Genomic DNA, 12,796 nt, shown 5'->3' on the forward strand with positions numbered 1-12,796 from the left:
GAAGGAAACGCAAATCAGTAAAGGTATATGGTCGGATATCAAATAGGGCAATCAAGTAAAGTAAAGTCCGGAAGAAGTCAAATTAAAGTGAATCAAAGTAAAGTACAGGACAAGATAAGGAAGGACGATCAAATTAAAGGGCAATCAAATTAAAAACGTCGTCGGAAGATATCAAATGCAGGGAACATCGAAAGTAAAAGTCGTCGGAGAATTAAGGTCCGGGGCTCGAAGTAAAGTGGAAGTCGTCGGCGTCAATGAAGTAAAAGGGTCGGTGACGATCGAGTAAAGATGGAAGTAAAGGATCAGTAGAGGCGTCAGTGAGGTGGGTGGAGTGGGAGTCGGAGGATGTCGGGTAGGGCGTCAGTGAGGAGTAGGTGGGTGGGAGGAAGTCGGGTAGGGGCGTCAGTGAGGTGATGGTGAGTGGGAGGACGTCGGGTAGGGCGTCAGTGAGGTAGGTATAAGATGGGAGGATGTGTCGGGTAGGGGCGTCAGTGAGGTAGGTGAGTGGGAGGATGTCGGGTAGGGGCTTCAGTGAGGTAGGTGAATGGGAGGATGTCGGGTAGGGGCGTCAGTGAGGTAGGTGAGTGGGAGGATGTCGGGTAGGGGCGTCAGTGAGGTAGGTGAGTGGGTGGATGTCAGGTAGGGGCTTCAGTAAGGTAGGTGAGTGGGAGGATGTCGGTGGAGTAGGTAAAAGGGATGATGTCGGTAGGGGCGTCGGTGGAGTAGGTAAATGGGAGGATGTCGTTAGGGGCGTCTGTGGGTGGATGGCGTGAAACTTGAACCTCCCTCCTTAAATGTGCCTCACCCTACCTATGGGTAGAAATAATCCTGTGTATAATTGTGATCATTGATTATGATCATGAGTCAAGAGTTATCTACATGGAGTTATCAGTGGTCTTGGTGTAGGTAACTATTCAATATAGTGACGACATTACGCCCACATCACTGACTACCTACAGTCCACCTCAAGGAACCCACGGACACTTGCTGGGCTTGAATGGCCATAAATAATGTTTGACCGTAATCTCCGTGATCCGGTTCTTCAGATACACAGTACATACGACGTTGTTGAGCTTGCTTTCTCAAAGACAATTCCCTTTCCGTAATCATCAAAATTCAGACATGTGTCTTTCCGACAAACTGACCTGAACTTCTGACGCGTGAAAGTTGTTTACCACCGTACTATTCAGCTTTATGGCAGCGGTCTGTAACACTGCAAAACACAAGCTTGTAAATGTCTTGTAAAGATGATATTTACAAGACATTTTACAATTTTATACAGATGGGGTTTACAGGGACATTTGCAAATTTGTATAAAAATGTCTACATTTATGTTTGTAAATGTCTTGTAAAGATGATGGATTTGGAAGACATATATAATTTTGTAAAGATGACTGACTGACTGACTGAGTTTAGTTTTACGCCGCTTTTAGCAGTATTCCAGCAATATCACGGCGGGGGACACCAGAAATGGGCTTCACACATTGTACCCATGCAGGGGATTCGAACCCGGTCTTCGGCATGACGAACCAACGCTTTAACCACTAGAATACCCCACCGACCCTGTAAAGATGAGGTGGACAATTTTGTTAACATGCATGACTTACAAAAAAGAATTACAATTTTGTAAATATTAGCAATGGGAGATAAATAGTGTGTGATAGCAAATAATATTTCTGCATGGGGTAAGTGCAGTTTGTACTTACTGCTTTAGTACACAGATCATGAAACAAATATACCTAATACACCGAATGTGACAAGTCTAGATTTCCAGAAATGAAGAAAGTCTCTGTGCTGTTTTAATAATTTTTATGGACATAATTTAGGAACCATTTTTCGGTTTAAAATGTTTTGAGATTGGATTACTTTACATTTGCCCGAGTATAATTAGTACTGAGCTCCTTGAATAGTGGATAGATGGGTAGACTAACAATTAGTCTCTGAAATAGACATATTTTACTGAAAAAGTTCACAGTAAAAAATAATAACATAATGAAAGGAGCCCTCAGACTTCTTCATTTTCAGAAGCTGAAATCTAGACTTACCACATTTTCTAGACTTGCGTGGGCTTTCTTGGGTATATTTGCTTAAAGGGTCTGTACGACAGACTAGCAGATGGGTTGAAATTGTTTCTGCTGAGCTGTCGGCTGGTTCGACATCTCGCGATGTAATTATCGTTATACCATCATGAAGAATAAATAAGCAGATTATCATTGGATGATAATTGAATAGTTGACTGAGTTCTTCACTTGGACGATGAAGTGGATTCCGACTTACTGAAGTTGATTTACAGATAGAATCTATCAATGAGCTGTTCAATTCAGACTGTTTACAATCTAATACTTTTCGTATATAGGTTTCAGGATTTGTGCTATTTGTTGATCTTAGTCTCCGTCTGGCCTCATCAAATAGTGTGCAACTTGCTCTCAATTACCTATTGTTGGTATTGTTAATTGCCTATTGTTGGTATTGCTAATTACCTATTGTTGGTATTGTTAATTACCTATTGTTGGTATTGTTAATTGCCTATTGTTGGTATTGTTAATTACCTATTGTTGGTATTGTTAATTACCTATTGTTGGTATTGTTAATTACCTATTGTTGGTATTGTTAATTGCCTATTGTTGGTATTGTTAATTACCTATTGTTGGTATTGTTAATTACCTATTGTTGGTATTGTTAATTACCTATTGTTGGTATTGTTAATTACCTATTGTTGGTATTGTTGGTATTGTTAATTGCCTATTGTTGGTATTGTTAATTACCTATTGTTGGTATTGTTAATTACCTATTGTTCGTATTGTTAATTACCTATTGTTGGCATTGTTAACTACCTATTGTTCTTATTGTTAATTACCTATTGTTGGTATTGTTTAATTACCTATTGTTCGTATTGTTAATTGCCTATTGTTGGTATTGTTAATTACCTATTGTTGGTATTGCTAATTACCTATTGTTGGTATTGTTGGTATTGATTAATCACCTATTGTTGGTATTGTTAATTGCTTATTGTTGGTATTGTTAATTACCTATTGTTGGTATTGTTAATTACCTATTGTTGGTATTGCTAATTACCTATTGTTGGTATTGTTTAATCACCTATTGTTGGTATTGTTAATTGCCTATTGTTGGTATTGTTAATTACCTATTGTTGGTATTGCTAATTACCTATTGTTGGTATTGTTTAATCACCTATTGTTGGTATTGTTAATTGCCTATTGTTGGTATTGTTAATTACCTATTGTTGGTATTGTTAATTACCTATTGTTGGTATTGCTTAATCACCTATTGTTGGTATTGTTAATTACCTATTGTTGGTATTGCTAATTACCTATTGTTGGTATTGGTATTGTTTTAATCACCTATTGTTGGTATTGTTAATATAATAGAACATTTTCAGAAAAAAATGTTTCCAATTTTCTTGGAGTTTAAACTAGACAAGATAAAGAGGGAGGTAATGTCACTACAGCCAGAATATGGTGGCATCAGTGTACCTGTTGTGGAACAAGTGGTGCAGCTCAGAAATTAGGATGGGTTAAAAGATTATTTACTAGTAAATCCAAGTGGTCAAACATATTTTTGAAACTGTAGCGAGATATAAATGTCATGACTTTGGCTGATAGTTCATATATTTATGAAAATATTGCTCCAAAATTCATAACTTTTGGAAAGAGATATTGCTATTATGGAGCATATATTTGAACTGTTTTGACACTTAAGAAACAACTATAAAGGCGTAATAGGCAAATCAGTTTGGTATAACAATTCCATAAAATTGATGTCACACCCATATATATATACTCATGCTGATAATAGTTTGTCACCCCCTTCAATTTGTTTAATTGGAGAGGGTGTGTGTGTGTGTGGGTGTGAGTTGTGTGGGTGTGAGTTGTGCTGTGGGGGTTAGGGTGGGGAGGGGTGACACGGCAGCCCATTAGCATGGGTATATATTTGCACAGTGGCATAAAGGGTATAACATTTCTGAATGATGTATGTGTGAACATGGTAAAATATATGAATTTGATATGAATTTATTTAAAACATATAGAATTAGAACAATTTAATGACTGCTCAGAAATTAAACAAGCCTTCCTCAAGGTTATTTACAAACATTAATAGATCATTTGTTTGGTGATCTCAAGGACCAATATTGCACTGTACTGTCTCAAAAATACACAATGAATCTGGATGTAGGTACTTTATAAAATTCTGCATGAGCTAATTTTACAAAACTGTGGCAGTGTTCCTTTATTTCTTATCAGATTTCCTCCTGCAGTGCTATTCCAAGCTGGTGATGAAAATGGAAAATATTAAAAGGAACACTTGTATTTTCCTGTGTTCCTTTATTTTGTTTCTCTCAGTATATTTTATTTCCTTTATCTTGGGTGTGACTACAGTGACAGGCGTATTTTATATTGATACATAAAGATGAATGTGCAGACGTCGTTTCAAGCCTGTTAATGCCCGCATTAAATGGGCGACTCAAGTTGAACACTCTTCTCAAACTGTGGGGGCCGTCTGGTGGCCTAATTAAGTTAAAAGCGTTCGCTCGTCACGCCGGAGACCTGGTTCGATTCTCACATGGGTACAATGTGTGAAGCCCATTATATATGGAGTGTCCCAGCCGTGATATTGCTAGGAATATTAGTAGACGGCGTTAAACCATACTCACTACTCAAGCTATTGTCAAAGTGGTAGTAACTCCTGGACATTAGAGATCACATTGGTTTTGCTTCTTAGGAACCAACCTCTTAACTAACCTAAACTAAAATGCATTTTTATCTGTAATCATCTACTGTGATGTGAGCTTGTGCGATGATTTCTCGTAAATAACCTGACGTGATCTAAAATCTCTAAATGATATTAGAACATTATGTCACCCGCTTCTTATAAATGATCAAACAATTTTAGTAACACTGTATTTTATTTGAAGGGAATTCATTTATTTATTTACCTAAATCGGCTGAATTATGTTTGGACAACATAACCATTTATATTTCAAAGTTCATGAGATACCAACTGCATAACACCGTCAACGAGTACAAATCATGTTTCAGTCAGTCAGTGGAGTCTGATAAACTTTTAATTCATCCATGTGTAACGTACGTGTATGTAATTTGTTTTAAACGAACAGTGAAGAATTAGAGGAAAAGTATTTGCGCTTTCGTGGTGCTGCAACTAAAACATTAACACAATATAAAGATATATTGGAAAATGCTAGCCCATACTTGTGGTAAATATAACACCATTCTTATCATACAATCAATGTCAATTTACGACACATGGAACAAGAAGGATCTCTACAAATTGCTGGCGAAGTTATACCTAGTCTAATATATAGAACTGGACCTGGTTAATCACAGACGGCTTTTTAGGCTTTAAACATTATCCCAACTTATAAAATGTATGCAAGGTTATGTAATTCGTAAACATCATCAGACACTAGAAACATACAGTTTGGGTAATGGTTGTGTCCCTTTTTCTTTACTCATGACTGAACCGAAATGGGTCCGCCACCAATAGTCCCGGTTGGAAGTGAATTCTATTTATCTCTGTTCAGCTGTTAATGAAGTCGAGTCACCCAGCCCACCAGTGGGACACAACAAACTTCGTCTTGTCCCAAAACAAGAACAGTGCCTATCTTACAGCATCTTTCAGCTGGGTCGTGTCGAGACAAAATCGGTTTGTCACCTCCCACCTCCAGAAACTCTCTCGTCACTTTGGACGCTCGCCACAGAGTGTTCTGGTGGTGGCTAAGAATAAGGATATACACTACGTGACTCACACAGTCCACCCTACTACGTGACTCACACGGTCCACGTCTAAGATATGAGGACATAGGTTAGAAGTATCGAAGATTAGAATGATACAATGGTGCATGATAATGGTGCAAATTGTAAATTGACTGTACATAGGCAAACAAAGGGCAGGCCAACAGGAGTCAATACTTAGAACCCGCGCCGTGCTGGTTCATCATTTTTTGTTTTCAAGACGGTACACATGTCTTGCTCTGCATGTATATTGTAACTGACTGGATCCAGCATCAACACATCCCCAGAATGCAATGCAGCATTGAATCGTGACCTTCCCTTCCAGACCACGACTGGGACATGATCAGGGGAGACGTCTGAGGCAACCCTCTCCATTGAGCCGAAGTGGGCAGAGGTGCTACAAGAGATAATCGTTGTAGCATGACCATTAAACATTAAGTCATCTCTAATGTTTATTATTTGACAACCCGGTTGTCTTCCTGTGGTTGTGTGCGCCCACTTACAGCCCCGCCAGCAAGGTCTGTTGGTTGTCATGCTCCAGCTTGTCCTTCCTTCTCTTTCTTTGGGCGGTGGGGTAGCCTGTTGGTTAAAGCGTTCGCTCGTCACGCCGAGGACCAGTTTTTGATTCCCCACATGGGGACAGTGTGTGAAGCCAATATATGGTGTCTCCCACCGTGATAAAGCTGAAATGTTGCTAAAACCGGCTTAAAACTAAACTCACCCACTTCCTTCCTTTTCTCCTCCATCATTTTCAACATTGAAGGTTTTGTACATCTGTAACCTTCACTTATATTTATGTCACATATTTTTAAGGATATGTAAGTCACTTTAGTATTAGGTTTGTGTGTTAGGTTCATGGAGTTCTCAGTATGTTGACAGTATTCCATTGAACCTCTGTGTTGGATACAGATGACAGTAAGGAATTCATTGGAACTTTCCTGATACGGCTTCATGACTATTATTCATCAGGCAGGGGAAGTGTGTCGTGTGTTGCTGTATCACGGAGAAGTGAACCAGGTGTTACCGTAACTCTTCTTGATGGTGGGCATCTTACACAGCACTGATGGGGAGCAGGTGAGGTGGGATGATGTGGGTGAGGCAGGTGAGTGGGGGATGTGGGGGATGTGGGTGAGTGGGAGGATGTAGGTGAGGCAGGTGGTGGGTGGATGTCGGTGAGGGGCGTCGGAGGTGTGGGGAGGTAGGTTACATAGGAGTGAGGTGGATGTCTGTGGATGGGGTAGGTAGGTTAGAGTGGGTGGATGAGGCACGGTGAGGGGGCATCCAGTGAGGTAGGTGCAGAGGTGTAGGTGGATGTCGGTGGGGGGTAGGTGAGGAAGTTGGTGGGTGGATGTCGGTGGGGGTAGGTAGGTTGGAAGAAGAGGTGGATGGATGTAGGTGAGGGGTGAGTCGGAGGTAGGTTGAGTGGGTGGATGATGTAGGTTGGGGCGTGAAGGTGGGAGGATATGGGGGGTAGGTGAGTGGATGGATGTCCGGAGGGTAGGTAGGTTAGTGGGTGGATGTCGGTGGGGGGCATCAATTGTGAGGTGCATAAGTGGGTGGATGTCGGTGGGGGTAGGTAAGTTGGTGGGTGGATGTCGGTGGGGGTAGAGTAGGTTAGTGGATGGATGTCGGTGAGGGGTAGGTAGGTTAGTGGGTGGATGTCAGTTGGGGCGTCAGTGGCAGGGTAGGTGAGTGGGTGGATGTCGGTGGGGGTGGGTAGGGTGGTGGGTGGATGTCGGGGAACAATCCCGAAATAAATAAATCGTCGATCAAAATCGAAATCATCATCATCCCGTCGATCAAATCCGAAACATCAAATAAAGTAAATCGTCGTCGATCCGTCGTAAATAAAATGTCATCGTCGATCAAATGCAGAACATCAATAAATCGTCGAAGATAAAGGCTATCAAGTAAAATAAATCGTCGAAAGATAAATAGAGCAATCAATAAAATGTCATCGAGATCAAATCAAAACTCATCATCATCATCGGCATCAATCATCGAAACATCAATCATCATCGTCGAACAATCAATGTCCAGTAAAGATAAAAACATCAATAAATCATCATCGAAAGAATATCAAATAAAACATCATCATCGGCGTCATCGTCGATAAATAAAACAATAAATAAAACCAATGCGTCGAACAAACCGAGCAAAATGTCGTCGATCTCGTCAAATGCAAACATCAATAAAATCGTATAAATCGTCGTTTCATCCAGGAAACAAATCATCGATATCCGGCGTCCTGGGTCATCCAGGCAATCATAAAATAAATCGTCGAAGAATCAAACCAGGCAATCAATAAAACCGTCAGAAAAATCGTAAAACATCAATAAAAATGCAATCATCCGGAAGATCATGCAATAAAATAAATCGTCGCGAATCAAATCAGGCTTATCGTCATCGTCGTCGAATCGTCGACAATAAATCGGTCGATCAAAGGCAATCGTCGAAGTCGTCATCGGTCACGATCATCAATCAAAATACATCGTCGTCGTCGATCAAATCAAAACATATCAAATCGAAATCAATCGTCGTCGATCGACTGCAATCAAATAAAATAAATCATCGGTAAATCGTCGAAACATCATCCATCATCGTCGGAAGATCTTCGAAAACATCAATAAAATTGTCGTCAAAGATCTCAAACCGAAACGGTAATCAATAATCCCGTCATCGAAGATCAAATCCGAAACTTTCTCGTCATCAATCATCCCAGCAATCAATAAAATGTCATCAATAGGCAATCGTCAAAATCATCGTCGAGACAATAAAATAAATTAAAGATATCAATAAAGCAATCAATCAAAATCGTCGTCGGAAAGATCCGTCCGGCTCATCACGTCATCATCGTCGTCGAAACGTCATCCGTGGTGGTCGAAGGATATCAAATCCGGGTTTCAAAGTAAAAATCGATAAATCAAATTAGATCAATAGATATTAGAACGTATCGATTGGTGGTGGATATCGGTGGAGTAGGGAGGTGAGTGATGGAAGTGGATGCGGTGAAGATTGGGGAGGTGGGTACGTACCGAATGGGAGGATGGGAATGAGTGGATGCCGGTGGGGAACATCATTGAAGCGGAAGTGCGGGCATCGGTAGGGTGAGGCCAGTGGGTGGATGTCGGGTAGGGCATCAATTGAGAAGTAGGTTAGGTGAGTGGGGGCGTCGGTGGGCGGTGGAGATAGGGCTTCAGTAAAGGTAGGTAAGGTGGGTGGATGTCAGGTAGGGGTATCCGGTAAAATTGCAGGGTGAATGGGGAGGATCAAAGTAAAGGGCAATCAAAATAGAAATGTGAAGTTGGTGGATGTCGGGTGGGCGTCGAAGTAAAATTAAAGTGGAATGTCGGGAGGATATCAGATGGGGAGCGTCAATAAAATTGAATGGAGGATGTCAGGTGGGGAGCTATTAAGGTATGGAATTAGGTGGATCAAAATTAAAGGGGCGTCAATCCGTGGAATTGATTGGAAGGATGTCAAAGGTAAAGGGCGTCAATAAAGTAGGTGGAAGTGGAGTGGATATCAGGTAAAGGGCGTCAGTAGAAGTGGTGAGTTGGAAGGATAACCGAATGCAGGAGCTGGTAAGGCCAGGTAAAGGTGCAGATGTCAAATGGGGCGATCAATAAAATGAAGTGGGATGTGGAATGCGTCAATAAAATGCGGTAGGTAGGTGATATATCCGGAATTGGGGCGGCTCCGTGGAATTGATGGAATGGGAGGATATCGGAGTACAGGGCGTCAGTAAAGGTAGGTAAAGTGGCAGGATATCAGGTAGATCTTCAATGCGGTAAAGTGGAATTGGATATCAAGGCCGAGACGTCAGTAAAGATGGAAGTGGAATCGAGGATCAAATTAAAGGGGCGGTCGAAGTAAAGAAATTGAATTAAGGTGGATGTGGGGCGTCGTGGAAGTATAAATGGAAGGATGTAGGGCGATTAGCAAAGTAAAGGTAGGTGATGGAAGTGGAGTGGATAAGGGTAGGGAGCGTCAATAAATTGCGGTGGAAGTGGATATCACCGACTTCGTCAGAATCGAGGTAAGGATTGGAGGATATCAGGTAGGGCTAGTAAAATGCAAATTAATGAAGTCGATTGATGTCGGTAGGGGCGTCAATAAAAGGTAGTGAATGAGGAGGATCATTGGAAGTAAAGGGGCGTCAATAAATTAAGGTGGAAATTCGTTCTGGATCAGGTAGGGCGTCGTGAGTAGGTGAATGGGGAAGGATGTCAGATGCGTCGTGAGATTGATGAAGTCGAATTAGAGGACGTCAGTGGGCGGTGGAGTAGGGATGGATAGGGCGATCAGTGGAGATGGAAGGATGGTGGGGCGTCAATGGTGGTGCGTGGAATCTGGGGATATCAGGTACGCGTCAGTAAAGGTAAAGTGAAGTGGAGTGGATGTCAGGTAGGGCGTCGAGTGGAGTAGGTGGAGTGGGTGGATGTCGGGTAAAGGCGTCAATAAAATTGGAATGGGAGGATGTCAGGTAAAGGGCGGCGTCAATAAAAGGCCAGTGGAAGTGGAATTGGATGTCAAGATGGGGCGTCGAAGTAGAGAATTGGGTAAGGTGGGTGGATGTGTCCGGGTAGGGCGTCAGTGAGGTGGAGTGAGTGTGGGGTTGTCAGGTGGGGCGTCCGGTGAGGGTAGGTGTGAATGGGAGGAGTCGGGTGGGGACGTCAGTGGGAGGCAGGTGAGTGGGAGGATGTGTGGGGTAGGGGCGTCGGTGGGGTGGGTGAGTGGGTGGATGTCGGGTAGGGCGTCAGTGAGGGTAGGTGAGGAGTGGGAGGGATGGCGGGGTAGGGGCGTCCAGTGAGGTGGGTGAGTTGGAGGATGTCGAATTGGGGCGTCGAGGTGAGGTGGAGTGAGTGGGAGGATGTGTGGGGTAGGGGCGTCAGTGAGGTGGGTGAATGGGAGGATGTCGTTAGGAGGGCGTCTGTGGGTGGATGACGTGAAACTTGAGACTACTCCATAAATAAATTAAGTCGGTCAGATCAAATTAAAGGCAATCAATAAAATCGTCGTCAGATATCAAACGATAAAATAAATTAAATCGTCGATCAAATGCTTATCAATAAAATAAAATCAAATTGAAGATCAAATCCGAACATCAAGTAAAGTAAAGTCGTCGTCGGAAAGAAATCAAATCAGGGGCAATCAATAAAATTAAAATTAAGTCGGGAGATAGATAAACGTCAGTAAAATTACGTCGTCGTCAGGAAACGTCAAAGTAAAATCCGGTGTCGGAAGGATATCAAATTAAGACAATCAATAAATCGTCGATCAAATTAAAGGCGTCGTCGGAAATCGTAAATTAAGATCGATGAAATAAAATAAATAAATTAAAGGAAGTCCGAACGTCGTCATAAATTAAATCCGGAAGATCAAATCCCGTCGTCGTCGATTAGATCAAATGCAATCAATAAAATCGTCGTCGTCGTCGGACATCAAATAAATATCGTCGAAGGATTAATGAACGGTATCAGGTGGTGGGAGGAGGGACGTCGGGTAGGGGCGTCCAGTGGGGAGTAGTTGAATATGGGAGGATGTCGAATTTAGGGGCGTCAGTGAGGTAGGTGGAGCCGGAGGATGTCGGGTAGAGGCGTCAGTGGTATGTGAATGGGAGGGATGTCGAATTGCAGGGGGCGTCCAGTGAGGTAGGTGAGTGGGAGGAAGTCGGGTAGGGGCGTCCAGTGAGGTAGGTGGAGTGGGAGGGGACGTCGGGTAGGGGCGTCGAGGTAGAGGTAGTTGAATGGGAGGTTATCGGGTGGGGGCGTCAGTGAGGTAAGGTGAGGTGGGAGGGATGTCAGGTAGGGGCTTCAGTGGGGGTAGGTGAGGTGGGGCGTCAGTGGGGGTAGGTGAGTGGGGGCGTCAGTGAGGTAGGTGAGTAAGGTACGTGTGGGTGGGAGGGATGTCGGGTGGGGGGCGTCAGTGGGAGGTAGGTGAGTGGGTGGATGTCGGGTAGGGGCGTCAGTAAGGTAGGTGAGTGGGAGGATGTCGGGTAGGGGCGTTCAGTAAGGTAGGTGAGTGGGTGGATGTCAGGTAGGGGCGTCAGTGAGGTAGGTGAATGGGAGGATGTCGGGTAGGGGCGTCAGTGAGGTAGGTGAGTGGGTGGATGTCGGGTAGGGGCGTCAGTGAGGTAGGTGAATGGGAGGATGTCGGGTAGGGGCGTCAGTGAGGTAGGTGAGTGGGAGGATGTCGGGTAGGGGCGTCAGTGAGGTAGGTGAGTGGGTGGATGTCAGGTAGGGGCGTCAGTAAGGTAGGTGAGTGGGAGGATGTGGGGGTAGGGGGCGTCAGTGAGGTAGGTGAGTGGGAGGGCGTCGGTGGAGTAGGTAAATGGGAGGATGTCGTTAGGGGCGTCTGTGGGTGGATGGCGTGAAACTTGAACCTCCCTCCTTAAATGTGCCTCACCCTACCTATGGGTAGAAATAATCCTGTGACTCTGTATAATTGTGATCATTGATTATGATCATGAGTCAAGAGTTATCTACATGGAGTTATCAGTGGTCTTGGTGTAGGTAACTATTCAATATAGTGACGACATTACGCCCACATCACTGACTACCTACAGTCCACCTCAAGGAACCCACGGACACTTGCTGGGCTTGAATGGCCATAAATAATGTTTGACCGTAATCTCCGTGATCCGGTTCTTCAGATACACAGTACATACGACGTTGTTGAGCGTGCTTTCTCAAAAGACAATTCCTTTCCGTAATCACCAAAATTCAGACATGTGTCGTTCCGACAAACTGACCTGAACTTCTGACGCGTGAATGTTCTTTACCACCGTACTATTCCAGCTTTATGGCAGCGGTCTGTAACACTGCAAAAACACAAGCTTGTAAATGTCTTGTAAAGATGAGATTTACAAGACATTTACAATTTTATACAGATGAGGTTTACAGGACATTTGCAAATTTGTATAAAAATGTCTACATTTACATGTTTGTAAATGTCTTGTAAAGATGAGATTTGGAAGACATATATAATTTTTCAAGATGACTGACTGACTGACTGAGTTTAGT

General features: G+C 43.1%; 1 long non-coding RNA gene across 1 annotated transcript; it reads left to right on the forward strand.

The window, feature by feature from the left end:
* Positions 1-480: 480 nt before the first annotated feature.
* On the forward strand, positions 481-11,657 carry LOC124284723. Its single transcript, XR_006900634.1, has 3 exons — positions 481-628; positions 11,328-11,344; positions 11,627-11,657. It is a non-coding gene; the product is annotated as an uncharacterized LOC124284723 (long non-coding RNA).
* The last annotated feature ends 1,139 nt before the right edge of the window (positions 11,658-12,796 follow it).

This window comes from Haliotis rubra, unplaced genomic scaffold (assembly GCF_003918875.1).
Source record: "Haliotis rubra isolate DU_JTF1 unplaced genomic scaffold, ASM391887v1 Scf343, whole genome shotgun sequence".
NCBI lineage: Eukaryota > Metazoa > Mollusca > Gastropoda > Lepetellida > Haliotidae > Haliotis > Haliotis rubra.